Raw genomic sequence first — 13,471 nt, forward strand, 5'->3', positions numbered from 1 at the left:
TGGCTCCCAAAAGTCCTAGATCTACTTGTGTGTAGATGGACATCGAGCATCTTCGCTGATTTTGTACAACCTTTGCTGAGCGATTTCGAAATTCATTGCTCGCTCACTTATCGCACATGCTCTCCCAATAATCTCTTTTGATAGTTGAAGGCCCATGGCTCTTCCACTGCAGTGGATCATCTATCCCACCAGCAGCTTTTTTTGTTGCAGTCTTCATATTGTGCAACATGTTGACAAATCGATTGACAACCACCTTCTGCCACACTACCCTCGCGTCTTTCTCCTCGTTCGCAATAACGAAGCGATGGGAAGCCTACAAATACTTTTAGAAAGTTAGCACACATAAATTTGAAACACATTAGTTATGATAAACGATTGCATACCATGAATGAGGATATTAATCTGTCCAACACCTCCGTCGGGTACTCTTTCCATTGCGCTATCGGTCTTGGAAGATACTGCAGTAGTGACTTCTTAATTTCTCGTATTACTTCTTGCTGCTCAAACCTTGCACTGCACATGAATTGATACACATTAACAATCGATTGTCGATATACACTATTTATAAGATAAGTATTGGACAAGTGACAATGAAATACTTACAGTCGACTATCGATATAAACTATTTGAATTAGTCATCGTGTGTCACATTGAGAAGACTCTACATCCGGCGTTGTCTCGTGATGTATATGCGTAGCTGGTGTAGGTGGGTCATGTGTAGGCGAAACATCATCTACAGAAAAATGAGTTAGAAATTCATACAATGCACATTTAAACTAATCAAGTATATAATTATTTAAATAATATACCTATCGAAGCAGCCCGTGAAGATGAAGGATGAGACATGCTACCATTGGGTGTTCGATGACTGTGACCTCTACGAATCATATTTTAACAAATAAAAAATGACATGCAATACATTCAAACATTACAATACCTTCAAATCATTCAAATCATTGCAATATATTTCAATACATTCAAATCATTCACATCAAATATTATAATTCATTAAAACATAAGATATGACATTACTTGCTAATTATGAATAACTTATCCTTAACTTGCAATACAATTGGATCAGTTACACAACTCTATATCTTCATGGATACATAATCAAATTGAAAAAAACTTTATGTAAGACATTCAAATATTGCAATACATTCAAATAATTCAAACACGTTACAATACATTCAAATCATAACTCTATAGCTATCGAAGATACATAATCAAATCGAAAATAACTTCATGCAATACATTCAAACATTGCAATACCTTCAAATCATTCAAATCATTGCAATACATTTCAATACATTTAAATCATTCACATCAAACAACGTTATGTATTACAAGATGCATTTCACTAGATCGAGAATGCTTCCTCATCACTTGTTTGACTTTCATATTTTTCTTCTTCCTCCTCCTCTTTGTCATCTTCTTCTTCTTCATTGAGCTTGCATCCACTTGGTATATCATTTGGATCACATTCTTCCATGCATGTGCCATCGGATAATGGAGTTATGACATGCATACCATGTGCGACATCGTGACCATAAGAGAAGTCATATATATCATCTGATTGATAATAATCACCCTTTTCAGCAATCTTGTCTTCTTGTAACTGATCATACTCGGGGTATAGTTTAGACTTCACCTTACAAATTGCCCACCATTCATTTCTATCTAACTTCCTTGTACTCGGATATGAAGTATAGTAAACTTGTTGAGCTTGCGAGGCTAATATGAATGGTTCATATGTTCTAAACCTTGATTTATGGTTCACCTTCACAATGCCTGAGGCTTTGTCGACTCTTGTTGCTGTGTGATCAAACCAATGAGACTTGAATAAAGTTATACTATTATTTGTGCCTAAGTAAGTCAACTACATTATTTCTTTTATAGAATTATAGTAGTCATGTTCATTTTCATCGTAGCTGCTACCCTTGATGCACACACTACTATTCATCATTGACTTGTTGACACCGTAGTCTTTTATATGGAATCGATAACCATTTACGATGTACCCATTGTAACATTGCACAACTTTGGTCGGATCATTTTGTAAATCACATATTCCTTGATCTTTATCATCACCATGGCGGACCTACAAGCATAAACATTGACTGTGATCACAACCAATTAAGTATCTTATTGTTGTTTACATGGAAAGAATGTATATCATCGTCCTTACCAACTCTTTCAACCATGCCACAAACTTATTTTCATGTTCTTTTCGTACTTCTGCATCAATGAGATGTAAAAGTTTTCTTCGCAACTCTAGATCAAATCGTATGCACTTAGCAAATACTTATATTACCGAACCATGTACATACGTATAGAACTTAGTGTTACATATTAAGTATACTTACTCGATATATAGGTCGATTGCTGAGCAATTAAAAATGATATATATTTATGTTGCATCTTGCTCTCGATCTTCCAAGAGTCTTGACTGGCAACTGCCAAATGCATGTCCAAGTGGTTGAAATATCGACAATTTGTTAGTTACAGTAAATTGTTCTCCATCATCATTAGGAGGTGGGCATGTGTAACATGTTAGAATGTGAGATTCAAAGTACATAGATGAGAAATTTGAAATTTCTTCTAAAGTGTACGCCTCATAAATAGAGCCCTCTACGCTTGCTTTATTCTGAACCTTTTTTTTGAGGTCAAACATGCATCTGTCAACAATACACATCTCAGATTATAATAAATTTTTTAATAGCATTGAAAAAAATATAAAAAAACATATACCTTTCAAATGGGTACATCCACCGATATTGCATAGGACCACCAACCCTTAGTTCATATGGCAAATATATGATCACATGTTCCATAACATCGAAAAATGCTGGTGGAAAAAGCTTCTCTAGCTGATAAATAGTAGTGACGACAGAATCCTCGAGATTCTTTACCTCAGATACTACGACTTCAGATGCGCACAATGTTATAAAAAATCTACTCAACTCGGATAATACCGCCCATATAGGTTTGTCTAACATATCATGGAATTCTAGGGGTATCAACCATTGCATAATGGATGACAATCATGGCTCTTTAACCCATATAACTGTCCCTCGTCTATCTTCACAGCCCGAGCAATGTTAGACACATATTCATCTAAAAATCTCAATTGTTTCAACCATTGACATGCCTGTTTTACTTGATCTGGTCCAAGCACGTACCTTGCCTTTGGTTTTAGTACTTTGTCATTATATTCTTTGAGTTCTAATTCTAGTCTTTTACGTATTACTTTTAAATCCATATGGGCCTTCAGATTATCCTTCATTTTTCCTTTCACATTCATTACCGTATTGAACACATTATCAAACATATTTTTCTCTACATGCATGACATCCAAATTATGTCATATCAATAAGGTCGAGCAATATGGTAGTTTCCAAAATATAGATTTCTTTGTCCAATTATGATCCTTCCCAAATCCAAGGAAGGACATCGGCCTACGAAAATCTGTTAGTCCACATGGAAAGTATCGCAATCTTCTTAAAATCTCTATGCCAGACAACCTTGTGGGTGAACCTTCTATTTTAGTTGTGCCTACTCGAAACACATTCTTTTGTCGTCGGAACGAATGGTCGCTGGGTAGAAACCGACAGTGATAATCAATCTATCATGTCTTCTTTCTATGCGTCAACCTAAAAGATTTTGTATCCTGCATGCAGTACGGACATGCCAACCTCTCATGTGTGCTTAAACCAGATAACATACCATATGCAGGGAAGTCACTGATTATCCATAGAACAACAACCTTCATATTGAAGTTTTGTTTTTTGTGGGCATCTTACGTGAGAACACCGTCATCCCACAATATTTTCAATTCATCAATCAATGACCTTAAATATACATCAAGATTTTAACCTGGAGAAGTCAAACCATAGATCAATAAAGACAAGAAAAGATTTTGATACTTCATACACAAACTTGGAGGAAGGTTGTATGGGGTGACAAATACCGACCAACATGAGTATGGGGTTGATCTACCCCCAAATAGATTAAATTCATCTGTGCATAAATCTAGCCTAACATTTCTCACTTTCATTGCGAAGTTTTGATGAGTACGATCAAAGTGCCTCCAAGCTTCCGTGTCAACAGAATGTGTGATCTTGTCTTCATCATGTCGAACTTTATTTGCATGCCATATAATTTATTTAGCTGTCCTTGAAGACATACAGTCGTTGCAATCTAGGGGTGAGAGGAAAGTAGCAGAGTGACTTATATGACACTTCTTTTGACCTTGTGCTACCATTTTCCCTTGTCTTTAGCTTGAACTAAGGATGTCCACATGATGAACATGATTTGCTATTTTATTGATCTTTGAAATACAACATGCAGTGATTTGGACAAACATCTATCTTTTGATACCCTATATCTAGAGCATTTACCATAACATTCGCACGGTAGAGATTTTGTGGCAACTTCTCATTTTTTAGCAACATACTCTTCACAATAGAGCATAGACGGTCAAAACATGATTGACTCAAATTATACTCTGACTTCAAATTCAGTAGTTGAAGAACTGCAAACAAGATAGTGTAACTCTCACAACCATTCTACAGTGACTCATCAACATCTCTAAGTAAGTCATAAAATCTACTAGCTGCATCATTTGTTGCTTCTTCTTCTACCCCAATTGGTGCATCACTATGTCCCATAGCAGAATCTATTTCTGGTCCTGCAACATCAAATATCAAATCCACGTATGGATTATCGTGCACCAAATCCACTTGTGCGTCAAAATTATTCTAAAATTCTTCACCATAAAGCGTCCAATTCTGATAACCACTAACAAAACCCTTCATGTATAGGTGATGTCTAACGCCATGAGGTTCTACAAATCGATTGTTCTTACACATCGTGCAGGGGCATCTGATTCGACCGGTGGGATCCACTGTACTGATACTTGTCGTTGCGAATTCAATAAAATTGTCAACACTATCCATATATTTATGCGACACTTCATTATAAACTATCTTACGGTACATCCATTCACGGTTTGTAGTCATTTTGACCTATAATGTTACATATATTATCATCTCTAGTTAAAAGAGAATCTTAATAATGCTATGATGAAAAAAATATCTAATTTATTTATTAATTCTTGTTTGGTGTTTGTTTGTGAGTAATTTTTTATTTCAATTAATGCGTAAATTTTCGTGTGTAACACCATCACATCATATTTATACACATCAAGAGGATATTTAGAAATATGAAATCACATTTCATAAAATGATACATTTATTTGAAGCATGTTTTCATGATACAATTTCACATGGAAGGCATAATCAAATGAAAAATAAGTTCATGCAAGCATGGATACAAACACATCAAACATTGCAATACATTCAAATCATTCATATCAAAACAATGTCAAACATGTACATGTAACAAACACACTCTAATATCCCGCTAACTACTACCATGACTATCATGAAATTCGTACTCCAAAAATAAGAACACTTCTATTCTCATACATTAAAATCATGCTCAACATGATCTCCAAACTCCATCAAAGCAGTCCTAGATATCCACAACTAAATGAGTGTGTGAACAAAAAAGTGTTGCATCCAATAAATTAAATAACATATGATGCGCTTGCATCACTTACTCACCACAAGTATTTACCCGATTTGAATTGCTTTTGCCTTTGTATTTTTTTAGTCACATGGGATGCTTTGCACTAAGCATCACCCAATTAGCTCAACAACGTACCTACGAAGCACAAATATACCAAACAATATAGGGAGGAGGCTTGACCCCTACCTGACGAAAAAGAAAACATGGAGGGATCGGAGTCCCTCCCTCGCATCTCGTAAGATAGGGAGGGGGCTCGGCCCCTCCCTGGCAAAAAAAAAAGGGAGGGGGCTCGTCCCCTCCCTCTCATCCCGTACGATAGGGAGGGGGCTCAGCCCCTCCCTCGCATCCCGTAAGACAGAGAGGGGGATCAGCTCCTCCCTGACGAAAAAAATAGGGAGAGGGCTGGGTCCCTCCCTGACGAAAAAAATGGGAGAGGGCCGAGCCCCTCACGGGCATCCCGTAAGACAGGGAGGGGGCTCATTCCCTCCCTGGCGAAAAAAAAAATCAGGGAGGAGGCTCGACCCCTCCCTGGCAAAAAAAAGGGGCAGGGGGGGGGGGGGGGGGGGGGGAGAGGGTCGAGCCCCTCTTGGGCATCCCGTAAGACCTCGGTCCCTCCCTGGCAAAAAAAAAAAGGAAAAAGAGGAGGGGGCGAGCCCCTCCCGCACATCCTGTAAGATAGGGAGGGGCTCGACCCCTCCCTGGCAAAAAAAGCATAGGGAGGGGGCCGAGCCCCTCCCTCGCATCCCATAAGACAGGGAGGCTCGGCCCCTCCTTGGTGAAAAAGGAAATGGCCGGCGAAAAAAGAAAAGACACAGGGGGTTACCTGAGTCGAAGGCGTCGGGCGATGACCGAGGGACGGTGGGCGGCGGGCTGGGGGGCAACGGGCGGCGGAGACGAAACACGGCGGGCGACAGGCGGCGGAGATGAAACACGGCTGGCGATAGGCGGCAGAGGCGAAACAGAAAAGATAAAGAAATAGGTTCAAATTAGGGATTTACGGGGAAATTAGTGACGGATTCGCGACGAATGAATTTTATCTCTAGGTCGGCACTACTTGGCGACGATGTAGCGATGAAAAAGTTCTATCGCTGATCCGTCACTAAGTTACGACGAAATAAATTCCATCTCTAATCCGTCGCTAATTAGCGTCGGATTACCGACATGATATTTTCTATCGCGAATTTCGCAAATAAGCAAAATTTTAGCGACAAATATCTTTTTCTTGCTAATCCATCAAAAATTTGCGACGAATTTTTTTTGTTACAAATTTTCGTCGCTAATTAGTGTTTTTCTTGTAGTGAGTTGAAAATTAATGACTTAGAATTTTCATAAATATTCAAGCATAATAAAACACATTTCTTGATTCGATTACGATGATCCAAGAGTTGATTTCTAACAAATGGATCATGTCGAATGCATGTGCAGTGTTAAATTTGCAAAAAAACCTATTAAAATCTTGATTCATACCAAGAAACATATTTGGTTGGTAAGCATGTTCTAGCTTCTCTCTCTCTCTCTCTCTCTCTCTCTCTCTATATATATATATATATATATATATATATATATATATAGAGAGAGAGAGAGAGAGAGAGAGAGAGAGAGAGAGAGAGAGAGAGAGATGTTCTAATCAAGTCTTATTTTTGTTAGGTCGTGGTTATATATAGGTGTTTTTTGTGGAACCTAAACCTGTCTTCACTGTTTATTTACCAAGGAAAATATTTTTGCATCGAACAAAGTAGAATCTTTTGTCATTAAATTTTAGCACAATATGAACTGTTGATTTTTCATCCATCTAAAAAACACGTGCATGAAAATACCTAATTGAATGCATGTTAACTACTAAATAAATTATGATAAACACATTTATCTTTTTAGATCAAGCAAAAATCATCTCCAGCCACGTTTTTGCTAAGACCTAACTTGGGCCTAGAAAATGGCACTTGACTAGAATATTCATACCTAAGGGTGTCAATGGGTTGGGTTTGAACCGGAATCTGTTACGACAATGAAGCCATACATGATACTTCAAGTACAAGGTTTTGATGATGAGCAAGTGGAATCAACTGCATTTCAGCTAAGGCTATGAAGAAATTGAAGAATTCAGTGAAGAATCTTTGAAGACTAGTGTGCAAATGTTTAATTCATTAAAAGTCTTAGATTCTTGTAAGAGCCTTACTTAGAGTGCATATTTAGGTTGCATTTCACCTTAAAAGTCTTTAGAAAAACTTTTCTAAAAAGAACCCTCATGAAAATCTTTTTAGAAAACTCTTTTCTTAAATTTTCATGTTTATTAGTCGACCAATAGACTTACCAGTCGACTAATCCTTTCACGCCATATTTTCTAAAAAGTCATTTTTGTCAAATTAGTCGACCGAAGGTTTTATCAGTCGACTGGACAGCATGTCTGTTTTCTGGAAAATTAGCAGCAGTCAACTAATGGTTTTATCAGTCGACTGAACAGAACATGTGTTTTCTGAAAATTTAGCAGCAGTCGACTAATGCTTTTTATCAGTCGACCGAACAAAATGTTTGTTTTTTTGAAGATTTTAGTAGCAGTCGACTAAAAGGTTTTTCAGTCTACTGATGATATTATCAGTCGACTAACTTTTTTCAAGTCGACTAAGTTTCAAAAGTTCAGATTTTCAAACGGCTCGATTAACAGATCAGTCGACCGACGATAACTGTCATTCTACTAATAACTAACTATTAGTCGACTAACTGATGTTTCAGTCGACTAATTTTGTCGTTTTCCTGAAACTTCAAAAAGGCGTGTCTTTTCATTTTTCAAACGTTTTGATCGTTCGAAATTGACAGTTTTGATACCCTTTCATACCCTCAACATATGGAAAACTTTAACTATAAATATGAGTGCATTGTACACTAAAAAACAACAAGAATTCAATCGATTTGAATCATTTACTTATTGCTTTTCACTCCTATTCATTCAAGTATTTGTTTTCTCACTCACGTGATATTTTCACTTCAGTTTTTCACTCAAATCACTTTGAGAGACAGTGAATTCGTGAGTAAGAGTATTTCAACAACCTCAAAAGCCAATTGCATCTCATTTGCATTCAAAAGGAAGGCTCATAGGTTGTTTTGTAAGTTGTTACTTATTTTCTGTAAAAAGAAGGACTCCTTGGTGTAAAGGAGTTGTTTGCTTTCAGTAGGGTTGTTACTGAAAGTGGGACCAGTTATGGTCTGTGTGATCTTGTAGTTTACAAGGTTGATAGTGAATATCTCAAGCGGGTTTTGCTTGGGGACTGGATGTAGGTCGGGTTAGACCGAACCAGGATAAAATCTTGTGTTCTTTGTGTGTTTGCTTTGAGATTTGCAAAATCATTCAATATTCCGCAGGCAATTTTTTAAAAGCACTATTCACCCCCCTCTAGTGCTCGTTGCCTCGATCCTAGTGCACTTTCATTTGGTATCAGAGCACAGGTTTGCTATTACTTTGATTTGACCATCATCTAGCATGGCAACTACAACATCTCAGCACAAAGAAGGAAGCTCCTATGTTCGTCCTCCTCTCTTCGACGAAACAAACTATGGATACTGGAAAGTAAGAATGACAATATTCTTGCAATCCATGGATCTCGATATCTGGAGAGTTGTTTCAGAAAAGTACCAAACTCCATCAACTGATTTCAGCCGATGGACCGATGATGAAAAGAAGACTGCTTCACTGAATGCCAAAGCCATGAATGCATTATATTGTGGCGTTGACAAGGTAGAATTCAATCGCATCTCTCAATGCTCTACAACAAATGAAATTTGGCATATTCTTCTAGTAACTCACGAAGGTACGTCAAAGGTAAAGGAATCTAAAATTGCTTCTTTAGTTCATAAATTTGAATTGTTCAAAATGAAGCAAAATGAATCTATATCGGACATGATAACTAGAATGACCGATATAACTAACACTTTGAAATCCCTTGAAAAAGAATATTCACAAGTGGATTTAGTCAGAAAGATTCTAAGGTGTTTAACTCCTGAATGGGAGAGAAAAACCACTGCTATTGTAGAAGCAAATGATCTCAATACTCTCACTCTTGAAGACTTAGTTGGTAACCTAATGGCATATGAGGTCCAACTTCAAGACAGACAAGAAGAAGAGCCTAAGAAGAAATCTCTTGCTTTTAAGGCTACTTCTGACTCAGAAAATTCAGAAGAAGATGAAGATGAAGATATTGCCCTCATCACAAGGCAATTCAGAAGATTCATCAAAAAGGGAAGATTTCAAAGAAAGGTAAAGAAAACAAATTCTTCCATTCCCAATAAAGTAAAGTACTTTAACTGCAAAAAGGCAAGACATATCAAGAAAGATTGTCCTCTTCTCAAAATCAAGCCCAAGGACCAATTCAAGAAGAAAAAGGCATTTCAAGCATGTTGGGATGATAATGACTCCTCTTTCGATGAAGAATCAAATGAAGAAGTCGCCAACATGTGTTTTGTAGCACAAGAAGATTCGGTAAGTCAATTTGACTATGATGAGTTATTTGAAGCATTTAATGATTTATATGCTAAATTTAAGAGTCTTAGTTCTAAAAATAAAGAGTTAAAAACTGAAAATTTAACTCTTGACTCTCAAAATAAAGTGTTACTTCAAGAAATAGAAGATCTCAAGAAGGAAAATTTTTGCCAAGCACTTGAGATAAAAGAAATTGGAGTTAGAACCAATCTCTTACAAAAAGAAATATCTAGTCTTAAAGAAAAGTCAAATGATCTTCTTTCTATAGTGACCAAATTCACAAATGGTCAAGAGAATCTAGAAAAACTTCTTGGTTCTCAAAGATGCTCGGTTAATAAAACCGGATTGGGATATAGCTTCTTTGATACTCAAAATGGACCAAACTATGTGGTGAAAATTCAAAGACATTATTCTCAACCTTTTGTTCATAAAACTAAACTTTCTAGTTCTAATAGAAATGCATCTAGATATGATTATTCTAGACATGTTTATTCTAAATCCTTTTATAGAAAGAATATTTATTATCAAAGGAAACCAAAATCCAAATGGATATGGGTTCCTAAGACTAACTCTCATGGACCCGAAAATAGAAAGGGGTCAAATGCTCTCTTTTCTGATTTTGTTGTAGGTACACAACATAAGGAGCAAATGGATATTGGACAGCGGTTGTTCCAAACATATGACTGGAAGGCCAGAGTTATTTTCCACCCTCCAAAATAAGGATGGATGAACCGTCACCTTTGGTGACAATAACAAGGGAAAAGTGATAGGTATTGGTAATATTGGTAATCCAAAATTTCCCTTGATAGAAAATGTTCTTTTAGTAGATGGTTTAATGCATAATTTAATATCTATCAGTCAATTATATGATAAAGGTTTTCATGTTTCTTTTGAAAATGATTTATGCTTAATTTCTGATTTTCAATCTAAAAAGATCATTTTTAAAGGTAAAAGAAAGAACAATGTGTATGAACTATATCTAGATGAATTACCTTTTTTTAATGAAAAATGTCTTATTGTTTCAAATGAAATTCAATGGTTATGGCACAAGAGACTTGGACATGTTAACTTTAAAATTATTTCAAAGTTATCCAAGAATGATCTTGTAAGAGGCCTACCTAGAATACCATATAAAAAGGATCACTTATGTGATGCTTGTCAAAGGGGTAAATAAATCAAGAGTTCTTTTAAAGCAAAAGATATAGTTTCAACAAAACGTCCTCTTGAACTTTTACATTTAGATCTATTTGGACCATCTAGAATTCAAAGTTTGAATGGTAGCAAGTATGCTTTTGTTATAGTAGATGATTATTCTCGGTTTACATGGGTATTTTTTCTAAAAAGCAAAAATGATGCTTTTTCGGAATTTTCTAAACTTTGTAGAAGAATTACAAATGAAAAAGCTACATCTATTATAAAAATTCGTAGTGATCATGGTGGTGAATTTGAAAATGAATATTTTCTAAAGTTTTGTGATTTACATGGTATATCTCACAACTTTGCTTTTCCTAGAGCGACTCCTCAAAATAGAGTTGTTGAAAGAAAGAATAGAACTTTGCAAGAATGTGCTAGAACCATGCTTCAAGATAAAAATTTACCAAAATACTTTTGGGCTGAAGCAATTAATACAGCATGTTATGTCTTAAATCGTGTTCTTATTCAACAAATTTTACATAAAACATGTTTTGAATTGTATTGTGATCGTGTACCAAAGATCTCATATTTCAAAATTTTTGGTAGTAAATGTTTCTTGTTAAATACCAAAGATAATCTTGATAAGTTTGATTCAAAATCAGATGAATCAATATTTTTTGGATATTCTTCTAGAAGTAAAGCATATCGTATTTTCAATAAAAGAACATCTTGTATTGAAGAATCTTTACATGTTGTATTTGATGAGAATTGTGAGCAGGTTATACCTCTAAGCGAAGGAGAATAAGTAATACTTCAAGAAGAACCCTTGATAGAGAGTACTTCTCAAGAAAATATTCCTCTTCAACCGGTTTGGAAAGAAGTTCCTAATCATCCACATGAACAAGTTATTGGTGAAATAAAGAGTGGTGTCCAAACTAGAAGGCAGTTAGAAAAATATATTGCAAATGTTGCTTTCATATCTAAATTAGAACCAAAGAATATCAATGAGGCTTGTGTTGATGAATTTTGGCTTTTGGCCATGTCTGAAGAACTTAACCAATTTACTAGGAATGATGTTTGGGATCTAGTTGATAGACCAAAGGATCATCCGGTAATTGGAACAAGATGGGTCTTCCGGAATAAGCTGGATGAAAATGGTGAAGTCATTTGTAACAAAGCAAGGCTAGTGGCACAAGGCTATAATCAAGAAGAAGGCATAGATTTTGATGAAACCTATGCACCAGTGGCTCGATTAGAGTCAATTCGAATGATGCTTGGTTTTGCTAGTTACATGAACTTCAAGTTATATCAAATTGATGTTAAGAGTGCATTCTTAAATGAACACATCAATGAAGAAGTTTATGTAGAGCAACCTCCAGGCTTTGAAAATGAGAAATATCCAGAAAAAGTCTACAAATTGAAAAGAGCTTTGTATGGACTCAAACAAGCACCAAGAGTGTGGTATGAAAGACTACGAAATTTTCTAGAACAATCTGGTTTTTCCATTGGTCCGGTAGACTCCACTTTATTTATTAAAAATCTTAATTCAGATATTCTTATTGTGCAAATTTATGTTGATGACATAATATTTGGTTCTACTAATGATTCTCTCTGTAAAGAATTTGCTAAAGCTATGCAAGAAGAGTTTGAAATGAGCTTGATGGGCGAATTAAACTACTTCCTTGGACTTCAAATAAAGCACACTGAAGAAGGAATATTCATCAATCAGGCTAAGTATACAAAAGAACTTCTCAAGAGATTTGGGATAGACTCATCGAAATCAAGAAGGAATCCTATGAGTACAACTACTTCTCTTGATAAAGATGAAAATGGTAAAAGTGTAGATACTAAGCTCTACAGAGGTATGATCGGATCTCTATTATACTTAACTGCTAGTCGACCTGATATTATGTTTAGTGTTTGTATGTGTGCAAGATTTCAAGCTAATCCAAAGGAATCTCATTTAACTGCAGTAAAACAAATTCTTCGTTATTTGAAAGATACTTCAGATTTCAGATTGTTTTACCCAAAATCATCTTCCTTTGATTTGGTTTCATATAGTGATGCAGATTTTACAGGAAGTAAATCTGATCGCAAGAGTACTAGTGGAACTTGTCATTTCTTAGGAAATTCCTTAGTCTCTTGGTTTAGTAAAAAGCAAAATTCAGTTTCACTCTCAACAACTGAAGCAGAATATATAGCGGCTAGTTTAGCATGTTCACAAGTACTATGGATGAAACAAACCTTAAAAGATTTCGGTTTGAATTACTCCAC

The sequence above is a fragment of the Nuphar pumila genome, chromosome 5 (genome assembly GCF_984573655.1).
Source record: "Nuphar pumila chromosome 5, dmNupPumi1.hap1.1, whole genome shotgun sequence".
NCBI classification, from domain to species: Eukaryota; Viridiplantae; Streptophyta; class Magnoliopsida; order Nymphaeales; family Nymphaeaceae; genus Nuphar; species Nuphar pumila.